Source organism: Eptatretus burgeri, chromosome 1 (assembly GCF_056783735.1).
Source record: "Eptatretus burgeri isolate ZD-2024b chromosome 1, Ebu_testis_v1, whole genome shotgun sequence".
Taxonomy (NCBI): Eukaryota; Metazoa; Chordata; class Myxini; order Myxiniformes; family Myxinidae; genus Eptatretus; species Eptatretus burgeri.
In genome coordinates, this window is record NC_140961.1 from 41367379 (window position 1) to 41385306 (window position 17928).

General features: G+C 44.4%; 1 protein-coding gene across 7 annotated transcripts in view; it reads left to right on the top strand.

The window, feature by feature from the left end:
- Nucleotides 1-17928, top strand: part of LOC147034330 (KH domain-containing RNA-binding protein QKI-like) — a 554637-nt gene that overhangs the window by 135584 nt on the left and 401125 nt on the right. The window lies entirely within an intron of this gene.

Here is a 17928-nt window from a genome sequence, read left to right on the forward strand (position 1 = left end):
CGTCTTCCGGTCGACAAAAAAAAATGAATGTGTTTCTAGCTTACAACTGCCATATAAAGACGTGTTCCCAGCGGTTTTGGGAATTGGTATATAAAAATGCTGCTCATAAAAGGGGAACCCAACAGTGTTTTCGAGTCCTTTTTGAGTCGATGTCCATGTCAGCAGTATCAGTATTAGTATTAGTAGTAGTTTGTTCATGTTGGCAGTAGTAGGTGAGTGTGAGGGGGAGGGTGTGGGTTATGATGGATCGTCCTTGCGTCCGCGTGTCCACGGGTAGGTTCATAGGCTGCCACTCAACGATTTAAATGGCTGCAACTCCACTATTGAAAGTAGACGCTTGCGCTCAACAATTGGATTTTTTTTACACTCAACGACTTTTAAACCGTACCACTCTGCTATTTTCATTGTTTACAATGAACGATTTAAATTGCTGTCACTCGCCTTTGTTTTTTGACGCTGGGGTTTTGAAATTTGAAGCGTTTCTTCTGAACGTGTTAAAACGCTCAAACTCGACTATTTTAAATAGACGCTGCCGATGGACAATTGGAATCATAGCCAAGCTCGACATCGAAGTGTGAACATCCTCGTCATGCCGAAGAAAAGTTTGAAGAATGCTGCAAATAAGTGTCCTGGCCGTGGCCGTGGACGCTGACACAAGGACGATCCATTATACCGACGTCTTTCAGCCTATGAGTAACTTAAAAGTAACGTCTGTCGATGTGTGGCAACGATCGCGTAACGTGCCAACAACACGTTAATCATAGGTTAGAAACAAGTTTCGGGTACGCTAAACATTACCTCGGCGTGTCTCAACTTATGATTAACTTACAAGTAGCATGTGTTGACGTCTGTCAACGATCGCAGACCGTGCATACAACTTGTGGCCAGCGTAGCGGAACGTGTGAGTCATACGCCGGCATACGTCATGAAATTTCAAGCATGAAAAAATTTGAGGACAACCGAAAAGTACAACGTTTAAAGCCAACATACAACGACGTATGGCAGTGTTTTTCAGCGTGCTCTCAATGTTATCAAAACTTACCCATAACGTATTCAACGTGTGCCAGCGTTTTAGAAAAAAAATTCAAAAATCGGCATACTTTGGCTAAAACGTCAAGGTGTGACCGGGCCTTAAGATCATGGTGGGTGGTTACACCTATTGCTGCTCTGGTCATGATGGTTACCATACCCAAGGAGTTGCTGTAGCTGTGTCCAAGAAGCCGACTCCAATGATAATTGAGGTAACACCGGTCAACGACCGTATTATGAGACGAAGGATTCAACACTCCTTGGGTGTCGTTCCTCTGGTCTCTGTATATGTATGCTCCAACCAAGGCGAGTGATCTTGCCGTGAAGCACGCATTCTATGTCGGGCTCGAGTCTGTAGTTGATCAGTGCCCGAGGCGAGATGCTCTTCTAGTTGTGGGGGATTTCAATGCATCGACCTGAACTGATAGTGATGGATATGAGACGTGTTGGTCCCCATGGGTCTGGAACTGTGAAACAGAATAGCGCTAAGTTCCTTGACTTTGCAAGAAGTCATGGACTTAGGGTGGGCGGTTCATGGTTTCAGTGCCCACAGGCTCATCACTGGACTTGGTATTTCAACGCTGGTGGAGTGGCAAAAGAGATTGATCAAGTGCTCATTGATGGTCGTTGGAGGATTATTCAGAACTGCAAGGTCTACCGCAGTGCTCAGTTCCTCAAGACTGACCACAGTCTTATTGCAGCAACCCTGAAGCTGCAGCTTGAATCTGGGAGAATGGTACCATCCCAGTTGAGGTTGGATAGAGGGTAGCTGAGGAGTTTGCGAACAAGCTGAGTGGGAATTGGGGGTCTGGGTGTTTTGGTGAATCCTGAAGAGTTGTGGAGTGCCTTCAAGACCACCGTCCTTGATGTTGCTGGTTGATGTCTTGGAACTCACCGAAAGGCGAAGAAGAACTTCGCCTCTCAAGGGACACCGTGTACCATTGACCAGAGTCACAGGGCCAGGCTTAATGGCAGAGCTGAGCTGTTCATCGAGGTGAGGCGTAAAACTGTACATGCGCTGAGGGGGGTGGGGGTGGAACAAGGAGACTTGTGTGCGAGGAATCTGGGAAGTGGTAGAGCATCACCTGTAGTCAAGTGATTCTCATCCTGCTTACAGGGGAATTCACACATTGCGTTCCTCCAGGCCCGCCCCTCGTGTGTACTGCAGTTAGAGCAAAGGATGGAGGCCTCTTGACAGAGGAGTCAGAAGTGAAGGTCCACTGGGATAACTATTGATCGTGTTCGCCACCATTTGCTTCAGCACTAGTGCGCAGAGCAGTCAGGCTTTACACCAAGAGGTCAATGATTGACCATATCCTTTTTCTTCGGGTCCTCTCCGAACGCAGACGACAGTTTTGTTAGGGGCTGCTTGCAGCCTATGTTGATCTCTGTACAACATTTGAGTCAGTGAATTGGGATGACCTCTGGATGATTCTCAGTCTTCATGGAGTGCCACCAATACGGATCGATCTGATTTCTGAACCGAACTCCAGTACTGAGAATGCTGTGAGGTGTGGTGGTTCCAAATTCCAGTCCTACTCTCTAGATGTGAGACTTGGACTCTGAGCAAGGATCTGAGACAAACACTCAACTCCTCGGTATCACGTCTCTTCGGAGAATCATTTGCTATCTCTGGTCAGACTTTGTGTCCAACGAGCATTTTCTGAGAGAGACTCAGTTGAGATTTGTTACCTGTATAGGCCATGAGCATCAGCTGTGACTGTATGGACATGTGGCTCATTTTCCTTCCGCTGATCCTGCTCAACAGATTCTCTCAGGGAGGGAGCCTCGTGAGTAGTGGAGGAGGCACAATGGAACGGCCACGTTCCTCGTGGTTGCAGCAGGTTGATCGGCATTTTACAGAGATGGGGATGGGCCAGGCATCTGCCTGGGAGATGGCCAGATGGAGGCCCCCTGTAGTACCAATGGAAGGTGGACGCAGCGATATGCTGTTCTGGTGCATGCTCCCATACCTGACCTGACCTGTAGTGATGACATGGTCAGAGCAGTGTTCTACCTTTGTACAATGACCTGGACTGCTCTCTCTGATTCAGTGCTGCCAGGGCTTCCAAGAGCCAGAATGGGCCCCAGGGCAAAACTAAGTGTAGGGCTCCCTTCATATCTTTTTTTTAACAACTTTTTTTTTCTGACGACAAAAATATGGAGGTTTCCATGTTTTCTTCCTCAGAAACACATGCCGTGTTTAAGAGAAATTGGGTTGTTATTCACTTATTCCTACACGCGGACTCGTTTAACACACTTCATCCGGATAGTGTGTTGCCAACACTCCTATGTACATTTACATCATTATGTCATTACCGCGATTGTCATAATGTAAATTGTTCCCACAGTAGTTTATTTTCGGAGGGAGGGTGTCATTGCCCATGCCAGGCAATCACCTGAGTAGCTGGAGGGAAACACAAAACAGAGCTTCCGTGGTGTTTTATCATCACAAACAATCATTTTATGAAACAAAAAAATTTATGGAATAATTACAGGCCCTTATTAGGTCTGGGTCCTTGGGTAGTTTCCCCACCTGCCTCCCTCCTCCTCTCGGCCCCTGAGTGCTGCAAACATATAGCTGTGTGATTCATTCCTGATTTTGTGCTTTGTTGATATTAGCATTATCATTACCCATTTTCTCAATGTTAAAGTAAAAATTCTCATAAACAGTCGTATAATAATTTTTGATATTTAGCCCACGCACACGAAGGAAAAAGTGTGATTATGCAATTGGTTCACTTGTGTCTGTCGGTCTGTTTGTCTGTCTTTCTGTCCACAAACGTCAATTTATGATTGAGGAACAACTTGATTTCAATTAAATATTTTATTCTGAAAGCGAATCGAAGCATGAATCGGAAAACGAACCTGTAGTTTCACAGTAGTTTGGCTCTGAATTTGTCTTGATTGCGCATGTGCAGCGAGGAGTGAGATGAGATAACTTTCCACTCTGTCTGCCTGTCTGGCAGTCCAAAAAAAAAATTGAAAATCAAATTCCAAACAGGAAACTTACTGTTTTTAATGTTGTCATAAAGGACACAAACAACAGGCAGGAATAACTAAGGTAACGTGTTAAATAAGGTGGTGTAAATGACGCTGCATCAACGGCGGTAATCCTCCGAAAATTATTTTCTCAAACTTTTAAAATCATCATTTCAATCCAATTGAATTATCCACTTGAACAATGTAGAACACAAATTGCCTTTGTAGCACTTTCAAAACCTTTCCTTTTAGCCGTACCTGGACAAAATATTACGGCATTTTATGTCATCACGACCAATCAAATTAGCCGCTTGCAGACCCCGCCTTTGTCCTTGTTTCTCAAGACTATGCGGGGAAATGTGTTCTTTGATCTATCTAGTTTTACATGGAATCCCGTGATTCCAAAATTCTAGCACCCCATCCAGAAGCCACAGAGTGATGATTTGTAAAATGGTAAAGAAGTAATCGTTATGATTTACCATGAGTTCCCTGCAGCAATCCTATTACATGACATTATTTCCAAACACAAGGAGCCAGGTTAGCTGTGAAATTTCATGGATTGGAGCTTTTTGTGATCCTGGGTGCCACTGCAGGTTTCCTGCTCTCCTTGAACCAGTTGCTTTTAAATCTGAGAAATAAAAATCATCACAGTGGGAGTCAGATTTGCCAAGGTTCCGTCTCTTCTCTTGGCTGTCTCTGCAGCTTTCATCGGCTTCTCCATTTTTTTTTTTAATCAATTTTTGCTTGGGTCATCTGATTCAGAGTTTGAGGTCCGGTGGAGACTGGAGTCGACCGTATTCCATTATCGCTGCCTCTTGTCTGATATGAACATCAAATATCTTGGAGCCGAGAACACACCGACCAAATTACAAAAAAACATCTATAAGTTGAGAGTAGGGTTGTCCAATCTGCTTAGTTTGGCCCCTTTCGTGGCCCCATGGGACTCAAATGATTGCGTCCCAAATGAGAGATCGGATTAGAGCAGAGAAAGTCCATGCTCGCGTTTTGAGGTTCATTTCTTGTTAATAAGCACGTCCATTTCCGAGACCAATAATAAGGTACACTAAAAGAACGATTAGAAGAAATAATGATTGCAGGGAAGCCACGTAAATTGAAAAGCGCAGCTCGATACAAGATTCGGGGAAATACAGGCTGACAAAGGCCCAGTAGGACGATAAAAAATCAGGTCGAAGTTTCTTTTCGCCATCAATTCCATTGCAGGTTGTTGTTGCAGTGCCCTGGGGTGCCTTAGAACAAGGAAACGTTTTTGTTTCTGCCTCGTTGCTGTTTGTGTTTCATCATCGTGAGCCGTGCTGTTGGTGTAATCGGCAAACTTTTTCCCCCACTTTTATAATCACGTTTTCAGCACGCTTGTTGCTGCAGTCGCGACTGCAGCCAACTGGCAAATTGATGGGCTGCGGTTCAAATCTGTTGGCGACAGGAGATCCTGGTTTGTTCACTTGCCGGCGAAGCTGGACTGTTCGACTGGTGACCCTAATCTTGGGTTGGTCCAAAGGAACCGAAAACCTCATTACTTTTTGTGACCTTCTCTGCATTGAGCATCCATTATTTGCCCTTTCTCACTTTATAAAAAGCACTTTCGTTCCATTTTTTTCTAGCCATTAATTTGGCAAAACACTTAGCAATTACGCTTTCCCTTTGCAGCCATTATCTCCTTAATTCTTTCGACAAATTCTCAACTCTTCGTTTGGGTGGACTGTTCAATCCCAGTTTTTGGCCTTTTATCGGTTAAACTAACAGCAGAGCATATTACATGTGAATCTTGCGCTTTGTTATGTGAATCTTACGCAATGTGAAACTCCAATAGTGTACGAATGAATGTGGAACAAGTTACTTAATGTTATCGTGTTTGATTTTAATTTGCCGATGCAGGATTTTTGTCTTGAGCATGGTGTAAATGATGATAATTATGATGAACGTAGTTGTTTGCATGATCCCGGCCCGTGTCTACTATCCATGACGAGCCAGCCACACAAATTGCTTTGAACATTGAGTACCCCTATTGAAAGATAAATTAATTTTCTTCTTCTTCTTTAGCGACCACAATTATTCCGACATTCTTGTGGGGTTGGCAGGGGGAAGCTTGGCCCAAATCTTTCAAGCCGGCTGGCCATGCCTGACGTTCGACTAAGGTTGGGGAAGGAATTTGGATTTTGGGCATGGAGTTGGTGAGAGCTCGCCTACTCTTCGCGAAGGGCACCGTGGTATCTTTAATGTCCATCATCTAATGCCGGCAGACTGGCCACCTGTTTAACGTCCATCCGAGGGACGGAATGCACATCGATGAAACACCGGGATGACAGTTTCTAGCTGGGTCAGAATTCGAACGTAGGCGAGACAGCTTGGAGGCGAGTGTACGTACCTCTTGGCCATCCTGCAAGCCCTTGGATGATACATTAATTAAATTTATATTAATACCTCAGGCCCCAAATTATTATATCTGTGTTTCCACATCCACAGTCTGTGTTTTACTGTGTTGTGTCCACTCCTCGTGTGATAGGTCAGTGGTTCAAACTCCATCCGAGTCATACCAAAGACTTTAAAACTGGTATGTGCTGCTTCCTTGCTTGAGGGTCAGCATTTAAAAAGGATAAGACCATGAACAATTCCCATAAGTTGGCATCCATGGGGAGGAGGATATTCCTTCTGAGGAAATGCTGACTGCAGTGAAAAATGCACCCCCATTGTTGTGGCATTGCTGGTACCCAGAGTGTCGCAGGAAGTGATGGCAGTTCCCCCAAGCTCAGTGACTGCAGTTGTCTCATTTAACAGTATTGTGTTGAGTCTCATACATTTATCTGTATGTCCATGTGTGTGAAATTTGTGTGTGACAGTTCCCCTCTGAGCAGTTGAGATGGGAAAAGGAAGGGGAGAAGAAAGGGTTTGTGGGGTGGAGGTAGGAGGAGTTAATGTAATGTTTGGAGAAGGAACCACTTTCCTGAAATTGTTCTTATCCCATCTTCCCTTTAGGGCTTCAAGCAGGCAGTGCTCATTACCTCAACCTTGCTCACAATATGTTTTTTACTCGCATTGACCCTGCTTATAGCCCAACCCTTTTACCTCCTCTATCTCCTCTTTTCCTGCTCAGTCATTCCCTTGATGACTTCGTCCAACTGTCTATTCATACCCTCCGACACCTCACTCTACCATGAGCCTCGATCTTGTAAGGAAATAAAATAATTATTTAAAGAGGGGTGTATGGAACATATGGGGATGGAGAAGGGACGAAACGGCACCATTTTTCTATTAGGCCAAGCCATTGTGAATGCTCCATTGTTGTTTCTACCATTTGTGTTCATCAGAAACTTATTAAGAAGCTGGCTGATAAATCAGCATTGTTGTTGTAATACAATCACGTGGGGCTGATCATCCCTCTCACCTATGGTCATCAGGTTATTCCACTTGCTCTCACTGATTATCAACACCTGCGACGAGCTGGGAAATTAACTGATTCAATTTCCTCATCTCAGAGCCCACATAAGCAAAGTTAATTTCACAGGTAATTGGGGCTGTAAACACCATCGGGATGTTTGCCTCTTTTTCGCGAATGCCGCACGTGATTGCTCACAGCCTCAACGCTAGGGAGCACGGCCTGTGCCACTGATGCAGTGACTCCTGTTGGTTAAGGTAGGAATTTTGAGTTTGTTCAGGATAATTGAAATATCTCGATCACCTTACTCTTTATCGAAAGACACCGTGGGATCTAATGTTAGCAGACGGGACACCTGCCTCATGATTCCTCTGAAGGAAAGAAAACTTTGTGAAGCAACATCTTGCTTGTGAAGCACCAGTCCAACAGTTTATAGTTGGCCAGGAATCGAACCCAGAGCAGACAACTCATAGGTAAGTGTGCTACCTCTGTACTATCCTCTATGGGTGACGAATGCTTGCTGTCAGACGTAGGTTTTTGTTAGCTACTGGGTTGGCCTACCATCTGCTGGAAGTTGACCACTGACTATCCTTGTTCGGCACTGGATATGCACAACATTTTCATCACATTTGTCCGATTATTCAAAGGTTTGTGGATTTCTAGATTTACACCTCGAGGTACCCTTTTTAATAACTGGAGGGGACCTTTATAAACTACTAGCGGGGATACCTGGCATTGCCCGGTGCTGTTCCAATCCTGTTGGCATTTTGAAGAAATCATATTGTTTTCCTATTTTTTTTTTATGAGGCCCAAAACACTTCCTTAAGGCTCTGTCACACCTTGATGATTTAGCCAGCGTATGCCTGACGTATGAAAAATTTGGCTAAAACGCTGCCACACGTCGAATACGTATGGGTAAGTTTGTATACGTTAAGAGCACGCTGGCATACGTCGTAGAACGCTGGCATTCGTCATAGTACGCAGAGCTGTTAGACAAATTTTCCATGCTTGAAATTTTTCGACGTATGCCAGCATATGACTCACACATTCCGCATAACGCTGGCCATAAGTTGTAGGCATGTTATGTGATCATTCACACGTTACTTCTAAGTTACTCATAAGTTGAAACACGTCGAGGTAATGTTTAGCATACCCGAAACTTATTTCTAACCTATGAGTAACGTGTTGTAGGCACGTTACGCGATCATTGACACACGTTACTTGTACATTACTCGTAAGTCGAAACACGTCAAGGTAATGGTTAGCGTCAGTGTTCCAGACTCCCTGTTTTTTTTTTTTTTTTTTTTTTTTCCTTCGGTATGACTGTGATGTTGACACTTCGATTTCTCGTGCAGTTATAATATAATGTAATTAATAGGCTGCCGCTCATCGATTTAAATCATAACCGCACTAGAAATTGAAGTGTCAACATCACAGTCATACCGAAGGAAAAAAAAAAAAAACCAGGGAGTCTGGAACACTGACGCTAACCATTACCTCGACGTGTTTCGACATATGAGTAACGTGTGTCGACGTGTGTCAACGATCGTGTAACGTGCCTTCAACTTATGGCCAGTGTAGGTGGAACGTGTGTCATACGCCGAGTACGTCGAGAAATTTTCAACATGCTGAAAATTTCTCGACGTACTCGGCGTATGACGACGTATGCCAGCGTGCTCTTTACGTATACAAAACTTACCCATAACGTATTCGACGTGTGCCAGCTTGATTCGGCAAATTTTTCATACGTCGGCATACGCTGGCTAAAACGTCAAGGTGTGACAGCGGCTTCACACTTCGATGTCTAGTGCGGTTATGATTTGAATCGTCGAGCCGCAGCCTATGAATAGGCTACGCCACGTGATCGTCGGCGATACGCTGCCGCGCGCTATGCATAAGTTAGACTATCGTTGGGCATAGGTTGTGAACACCGACAAACACGCTCAGCATTCGTTGGTATAAGTTATCTATATGTGATTGAAACGTTCTGTGTACGTTACTAATACGTTATGCATACGTCCAACACGTTTTTATACGCCCAAAACTTAAAAAACATCAATAGTTCAGCGTACGCTAGCGTTTTACATACATTTTGAGACCTTGCCATTTGCTGGCTAAAACGTCAAGGTGTGACAGCCCCTTTCCACTCACTAATGAATGGGGTCAGGGATCATTTAATATGACCTTTCACATAGCAACAATACCTTCGGCACAATGAAGCGATTAAAAAATCTAATTTTAATTTTTTTTTTTTTGGCCTAAAACGCTCCCTGGCACTCACAGAGGTGGTCTTCATACTTCCTGTGAGGTTAGCCCTTTGATCGTTTCATAAAATTATTTACCACAAAACCCATACCACTTGCTGGCAATATTCATACCACTTGCTGCATTATCCTTCATCTGGCTTTTCCAGGCAACTGCTTATGTATCTCCTTGTGCATTTGTACCCTGCACTTGACTTCTGCCCGTGCATGCTGATATACTGCAAGGAGCTCTGTTCAGTCGAGCCGACACAGTGCGTTGTGGAGGCTTGGTGACAACAAGGACATCACACCAAGCTTGTGTGAGTTCCGTAATTTTGTGAGTAAATCAAAAACGAAATCGCTAAACTCACAAACTTGGTGTGCCATTTTAAAAATATTTTTGGTGGTTGTTCATGATGAAGGAGGTGTTCTGGTGACGAACATAAAATTACCTCACCAGCATGGCAGATGTACGCTCATTAATAGGCTGACGTATTATTGTAGGGTACCAGGACTGCGGGCGCGTTCCAAAATTACACACATTGGGCCTCACTCTGCCGTTAGTGCCACTTACAAGCTATGCTGACACGGCTGAGAGAAATGCGGTGCATACAAGGATCGTCGTGTATTTGTCAGATTGTCAGTCTGTTTAGCTATTCATCTATCCCAGATGGTGAAGGATACAGGAAGTTGAATTCTGATACTGATCAGCCTGCATCATGATGCGAGTGGGATTCCTCTGTTGTATCATTGGGGTACTCCAGAATTAAATGATGCTTTAACTCTTATGCTGTTCCGACGCTGTTGAAAGGACGGTGACATGATTTTTTAGGCGTTTCTTGGACTTTTCAAATATCGAGTAAAATATTGTTAATGCCTATTATGTCTCCCCTCCTGGAGAGAAGGGAGCTGTGTTGCATTTCCCATTTCCTTTTTTCTTTTTCTCTTCTCAACAATTACAATTGCACATCATTACTTCATTGCTGAGCCAATCCTCTCCAAATTTTGAATTGATGGACCTTGATCCAATACACCAAGACCACTTTTAAGGTCCACCACCCACCCCCCTGTTTTGGCCCTAGTTCTGATTTTAAAGGGTCAAAAATGAAACACGAAAAATCACACATTTTGCCTTGCTATACCCTTGTATCTGAGTTGATAGAGATATTTGGTAAGGATGTCCTTTCAAAAAGCTACTACAGGGGATGTGGGGTTGGCGGGATAGTCAAGAGATGTGCACACTCACCTCTGATTTTTGTCTAACCTGTGTTTGAATCTCGGCCTCGCTCTAAACTGTCATCTTGGTGTTTCACTTGCAGGGTGATTCATCAATCTGAATTCAGTCCCTGGGATGGGTGTTAAACTTGGCACCACATTTGCCAGCATTATTAGATGGACATTAGCGACCTCATGGTGTGCTTCGTGAGGAGTCAGCAAGCTATCGTTGGCACACTGAACAAATTACAAATTCCTGCTCTAACCCACAGGGGACTGCTTCAGCAGCACACCTGTGCTGCCAACAAATTATATTACCTGCAGCCAGGTGTTGCATATGAAAGAAGAATAGAAATGTGGAGAAAAAAAAATTCAGATTGTAGGTATTTTTGGGGATTATATGAGTCAAAGGTCTAATTGGTTGTGAGATTGAGGTTTATAGCTTTCCATACTTCTGTATCTCATCAATTAATCTTGACAAGAATTGACAAAATACCTGATAACAACCTCGACAAACTAAACCAGGTCGACATTGATCTGGTGCCTTTTCAATTTTACAGGGCCGAAGTTCACTATTGGTCATAAAATGAAGGTTTTTGGCATGTCAGGCCTTTTTGTTTATCCAGTGTAGATTAAACCAGCAAAAATGTACCTTCAGGTCAACATTGGTCACAAAAATAAGGGGGACTATTCGCATGTCCAACCTTTATACAGGCAAGACTTGGCACAAACATACCTTTCCACGGCCCCTCAAGACGAAAGCCGGTAAACTTTGATCTGGAATCTACCCTTTAATCTTAGAGGGGTCAAAGTTGATTGAGGGGTTGGAGAACCTTGTTGCGATCGCTTGTGAATGAATGGCTGTGATTCTACTCGTAGTTTATAATATGATAATGGCACCCGGTAGAACGCATACCCCGCCAGGCTAAACAGTTTGTTTTGAATCCCACTGATAGGGCAGATCTGGATTCGGACCTGCACCAGAATCGAATCGGCTTGTCCTTGTCATCTAACCAACTCATCCACCGAGTTTTGTCATTGGTCCACAGCGTTTTGAGATATTGTGCTACCGTATACATAGTTTTTGGCCCTATCTCTCAATGGTGAAGAATCACTTGAAAATTTCTCAAATCCAGATTTGGATCTTCACCAAAGCCTAATCAATTCGTTCTTGTCATACACCCAACATGTCCACCAAGTTTCGTCCGAGTCCATCAATAACTTATTGAGATATCCTGCTCACAGACAGCCAAACGGGTGAAAACACAGCCTCCGTTGACCTTCAGTGACAGAGGTAATAAATTTAATTATCCGTTCAAAAACGTCAGAGGCATTGTTGAAGAAAAGCGATATCGAAAGATCAGACTTTTGCTCTACTCTTTCACTTCCATGAAATAGTAAAATGAGTTTATATTCAAAAAATTGTTTGAAAAAGCTATCTTTTTTTTCTGCACATATCCGAGGACCTTTTCATTTTATTTTTAGTCGATTGATTTGTACAGGACCATCTATTACAGAGAAATAAAAGTAAGAGGATGAAGGAGAGAGAAAGGAAGGCAAGTGTTCTTGGAGTGAGGAGAGAAGGGAAAGAATTTGGGAGGAAATAAGAGCAAGAGAAGGGAAGGGGACAATATGTAGCATAGGGGAGTAAGGGGAGGCGTTGATAATGCCACCATCTTTGCGAATGCACGACATAGATGGTCTGTAGTGATTGAAAGATTTCTTGTTTTTTTTGTCTTTCTATACTGTACAGAATTGCAGAACTCCTACAGCTGCAAACTCCATACGAGCATCAAGATTACAGCTGCCGGATAGGCAGGCGTGAGGGCAGATAAACAACATGCTGAGTTAAGTTGACACACACAGTGTAAGCAATGGTAGCATGCTGATGCAACCCTGTTGGACAAAGCACAAGGTTGAATGATTTTGAGGCAGGTGTGTGTGTGTGTGTGTGTGTGTGTGTGTGTGTGTGTGTGTGTGTGTGTGTGTGTGTGTGTGTGTGTGTGTGTGTGTGTGTGTGTGTGTGTGTGTGTGTGTGTGTGTGTGTGTACGTACGTACGTACGTACGTACGCGTGCTTTATGCCTGTGCGCGTGCACGAGCGCTTTTAAGCTTGAGGGAAGTTGTGCTTGTATGGTTACTGCTTATGTCTTGTGTTCAGTAAGGTTGCAGCACAAATTGACTGGATGCTCTCTGGTCCTTCACCTGACTGTTCCATACTTTGGTATTGATGAGACTTAGCTCAGCTATGCCACATTTGTCTCCATGCTTCACTCAAAGTGCAATTTATCCCAATTTAAGCTGCTGTCCCGGTGCAGTGCCAGGAAAGCTATTGTATCGAGGAATATATTCCGCTTCAGAGAGGATCTAAAGCTGCCTGGTCCATCTGTAATCATGTAGAGTTTAAAGGTCCCACCATATCTTCGATGAGAATACTTTGCCCATGAACCTATGAACCAAAGCCTATGAACATGTCTATGAGCATATACCTAGCACTGGTCGAACACTGAATAAGAACTTCGACAAAAGAAAGCGATAGGTTGTTCTTGGACAACAGAAACAACCAGGTTGCTCTTGATGGTATTATCTCAAAATTTCCCTCTTCAAAGCTGGTGTCCCACAAGGCAACGATGTTGGAACAACATTATTCTTTGTCTGCATCATTGATCCCTCTGCTTTCTTGGATAATCCTCTGTGCAGTTTTGATGATGACTCTACCCTGTGCAGAACAGGACAGCACATTTCCGAGAGGCAGGATGCTGCAGCATCTATCTGTATGTCTGGAAAACAAGTCATTGGTTAGCCACTTGGAACAAATCTTTCATTGCAGGAAAATCCCATGATCTCACTCTTTGCCTCTGCACGGATCAACTTTCGAAACCCCCAGTCTGCTAATTGTTTGGCTAAGCCCTGGAAGAGGTTCAGTACCTGGTGCTCCTCAGCCTCACAATCTGTCTTGGGCAGACCACATTGCAAAACTGGCCTTGAAGGCAGATCAAGGTCTCCATATTATCTACAGAGCTTAGTCCATTCTGAGCCACTCAAAGCTCATTATAATGTATGAATATCATAGAGTACGAACGAGTACCTGCTCTGGACTGGTGCTACTACTTCACATCTTGTTCCTCTAGAAGTGATTGAATTCATGGCTTTGTATGTTATTCCTGTTTCTCAATAGGAAGCCGGATCCCAAGGTCTGCCTCTCATCTACTGCAGGCAGATTGGTTGTCACTTGGTTTTATATTTCCTCACCTCGAGAATCACCTGTCCCTCCAGTTCTTCAACAGTGCTGTCCAATGTCATCTTGTGCGTTCTGCCAAACCCATTCATTTCTGTTCTCGTCTTCTTGCACCTTCTCCCCCCTCTCAACCTTTTCCTTTCTGCCAATCATGTTCAATGTTTATCTCTCTTTGTCCCCCTTTGATCTTCTGTCAGTCTATGAACTTGCTTACATATATTTCGATTCTGATGTACCATTTCGCTATGGTGTCGGTGATGGCTCGCCGACTCTTCGTGAACGACACCCTGGGATCTTTAAGGTCCATCAATTAATACCGGCAGCTGAGATAGTCTACTGTTTTAACATCAGTCCCTGGGTGGCACACACATTGATGAATCACCCTTCTCAATCACCGGCATGACAGTTTATAGCTGGATCGGGATTCAAACCGAGGCGAAACGGCTTGGAGGTGAATGTAGGCCATCCTGCTAGCCAGCCCATATATCTAATATATTGTTCCGGTCATCGGACTCATCCCAGTTGCCTGGTTCGAATCTGGCGGGTCACGTCAAAGCGACTGCAATGGTCGACCTTTTTGAAGACTTCCCTATCAGAGCTGCATTTAAATGCCACGTTACCATACATATTGGGAGCCCCAAAATAGTCCAGCATCAGGTGTCTGGATATAATTAGACCAAGCAACTGAAGACATGTGATGCAGTCTTCTTTGTGGTATTGAGACCGCAACCAAATAATCCCTTAACTGATCCTCTAAAATTACCAAATTAAGCAAGTCCCTCAATTAGAATTCACCACGAGACTGGGTATTAATAATAAAAATGTCGATGTGTGTCGGTTAATCAGTCAGCCAGTGTGTCTCCTCCATAACTCCAAAACCATGAAAACCCCCAAACTTTACATGCATACTAAGATAACTCCAAGGGAGTGCATGAATGAAAACTGGGGGTTTGGGTAAATTGAAACACCTCTTTTGAAGATAATTTACAGGGTGTTCATCACAAAAAAACACCAAAATAAGCCTTACGAAGATGGTAGCGTGCCATATTGGTCAGCCCTCTATCAGCTCGCTGGGGTCTTAAGCCGCCATTTTGTTTGGCCTGCTCAACAATGCTATTACTTGGAACACGCCGCAATGGTTTCTTCATGATAAAGCGCTCAATTAATTTTTTCACTTTCCTCACTCATATCATTGAATGGCCTGTTCATCATGCCTACAAATCGCTGTGTACATAGTTTTTGTCGGTGCTGTAGTTTTCAAATTAGAAGCTTGGAGCTAATTCATGCATTATATTATGTCATTTTCCACAATGGACTGTCATGGAGCAATTAAAGTATATCATCGACATATGATTTGTAATTTGAGGATTTAATCTCATGCACTAAATTTATTGTTGAAATTTGGAGCGAAATCTGAAAATTTAAATGAATTAGCAATGTTTTGGTTTTTGCAGGTGTGTCATATAATATTGTTGTGGTGCTGGGTTCGGTGGCGAGGACGACCGCTCGACGGAACAGTTGGGCCGTCTCCCACCGAACACCAGAATTGAAGGTCATCACTCCGGATAACTCCGAAGTTGAAGGGTCGCTTAATGGACCGTGGACGCCAATATTTCGACCGCGCGGTTAGGGTCTTTTTGTCTGATTCCAATTTACCCAAGTAGTCGTGCGGTCTAGCTACCGGGGAAACCACACCCTCGGCCGGCTCTGTCCGAACCGAGTCGCTGTTATCGACTCGGATCCAGCGTAACCGAGCGGGAATGACCAAAGCCACTCCTGCCTAAATGACAATTTACGGCACAATCGGCCTCCCTAATTCTCAAGCCCGAACCATACTGGGTCAATGAAAGAAAGCACAGACAACGAACTGGAACATTTATCAGTTATTTATTTACAATGTAAGAGGGAGGGAAACACAGAGCAGACTTAACCACGAATATGAATGCAGGCAAACGTACAATGGCATCACTTTAACGATTTCTGCTTATCAGACTGGCCTAAGACAGACATACACACCCAAAAAGAAATGGACCTCGTGGTTCTTTATTCGGCCCTTCAGCTTGGGATGGAAGGCGAGCTGAGGGTCAGAGTCTGGCCGGGTACCTGGCTGCCTCGTGCGGTTTTACCGACTCGTGTTTGTGGAGCTCGGAGTCCGTGAACGGGAAAGGGGATCCCAGCTCAAGCGCTCCAATGCAAACCACCACGGTGGGACTCGAACCCACAAACCTCAGCTTAGGATCCTACGAATGACCCGGCCAGCCACGACCGATGATCGACGATACGAGCAGCACGAAACACCTCCGCCACGACCACCACCAACACGACCACCGACCACCAAGGAACCCCGAAAAAGACTGCAGACCCCCGCTGAGATAGCTCGCCACCCTTCTTATCCCTCCCCTGGGCGGGTGGAGGGATCTTCTCTGAGGTAACTCACCTCTGGATTGGTCGGGGTGGGGGGGCGTCGGGCGATCGGTGTCCTCCCCTCATTGGACGAGGCGAACATTCCATTTGGCTGGGGCGGGGTCGGCTTTGAGGTGATCTCACCCCCGATTGGACGAGGGGAACATTCCATCTAGCTGGGGCGGGGTCGGCTCTGAGGTGATCTCACCCCCCCGACTATGTCCGTGGCCAGAAACACATGCGTAATGGCACTGAAGTAGTGGAGGGGGATTTAATGCAGAAGAGTAACTGGAAAGAAACTCGCAGCGCACACATGAAATTCCCATTAGACATAGGAGAGAGATTCTAACTATCCACATATACTTAACGATTTAACTGAACTTTGGGTCAACTGTATGTGTGAAGGCGAATGGTTTCCAGATTCGTAACAATATGACATTGCCAATCAGCTTGCTATTGCTTGCCACGCTAGCCGTTCCTTATCAACTATTTTGTTGGAATGCTTGCTTGGGTGCTTAATCCACTTGGCGAGCACTCTGCAAGCTGCTTGGATGTTTGTTTGCAAGCCATGGTGATACATGGCAAAAGTACCTGCACTATCAAAAATGCATCAATCGACGAACAAAGCTCAGTCCACACTCGCCTGCATTGGGCCCCGTGGTGTCATGTGGTGCCAAGTGTGCCGTTCCTTAGCAACCGATGGAATTGTAAGCCGTGGCGAGACAGTTGGCAGCTTTGTAATAGATTTAAAAAAATTTTTAATCACAGCTCTTGTCGTTTTTGAAAATAAAATTGCAAATTGATATTGAAGACATTGTTAAGGTGATAAAGTAAATGAAGTAATCCATTAACGTGTGTTTCCTTGTCTTCGTTAAATCTTTAAAAATCAGACAAAACTCCCTTGTCTTAATTAAATATGACAAAACTTTGCCTCGGAGCGGTCATGCTGAGTACCGCCGGAAGACGCCTGTTGATGAACCCCTGACTGAGTACAGTACTTCAGAGATTATTAAGGGAGAATTGTTTCCAAAACCTGAGCTCATTGCAGATTCTGCAGGGAATGTAATGGCAGATGAAGGAGCAGCAGATGATGGGAACTCATTCATTCCTTCCACCTCGTGTTCACTCTGTGAGATTGGCATATCGTGTGATCATGAACAACTGTGCAGAGTATTGTGAATCCATTTTCCATCCCTCTCATCCATCCCTTCCCCCCATCACTTCATTTGTCCTCGCTCTCTCCCACCCCTCTTTCCTCTCTCTTTCTTCTTTCTCTCCTCCCTCTCTCACCCCTTTTCCAACTTTCATGAAGTGATAATGAGTGGTTGTGATATGTTCCCACAAATGGTTGTGTTGTGTTTTGGAGTTGATTATGTTGTGCTGTGGTGTTTGTGTTGTGTTTTCATCCCAGAGTGTTGGGGGAGTGTG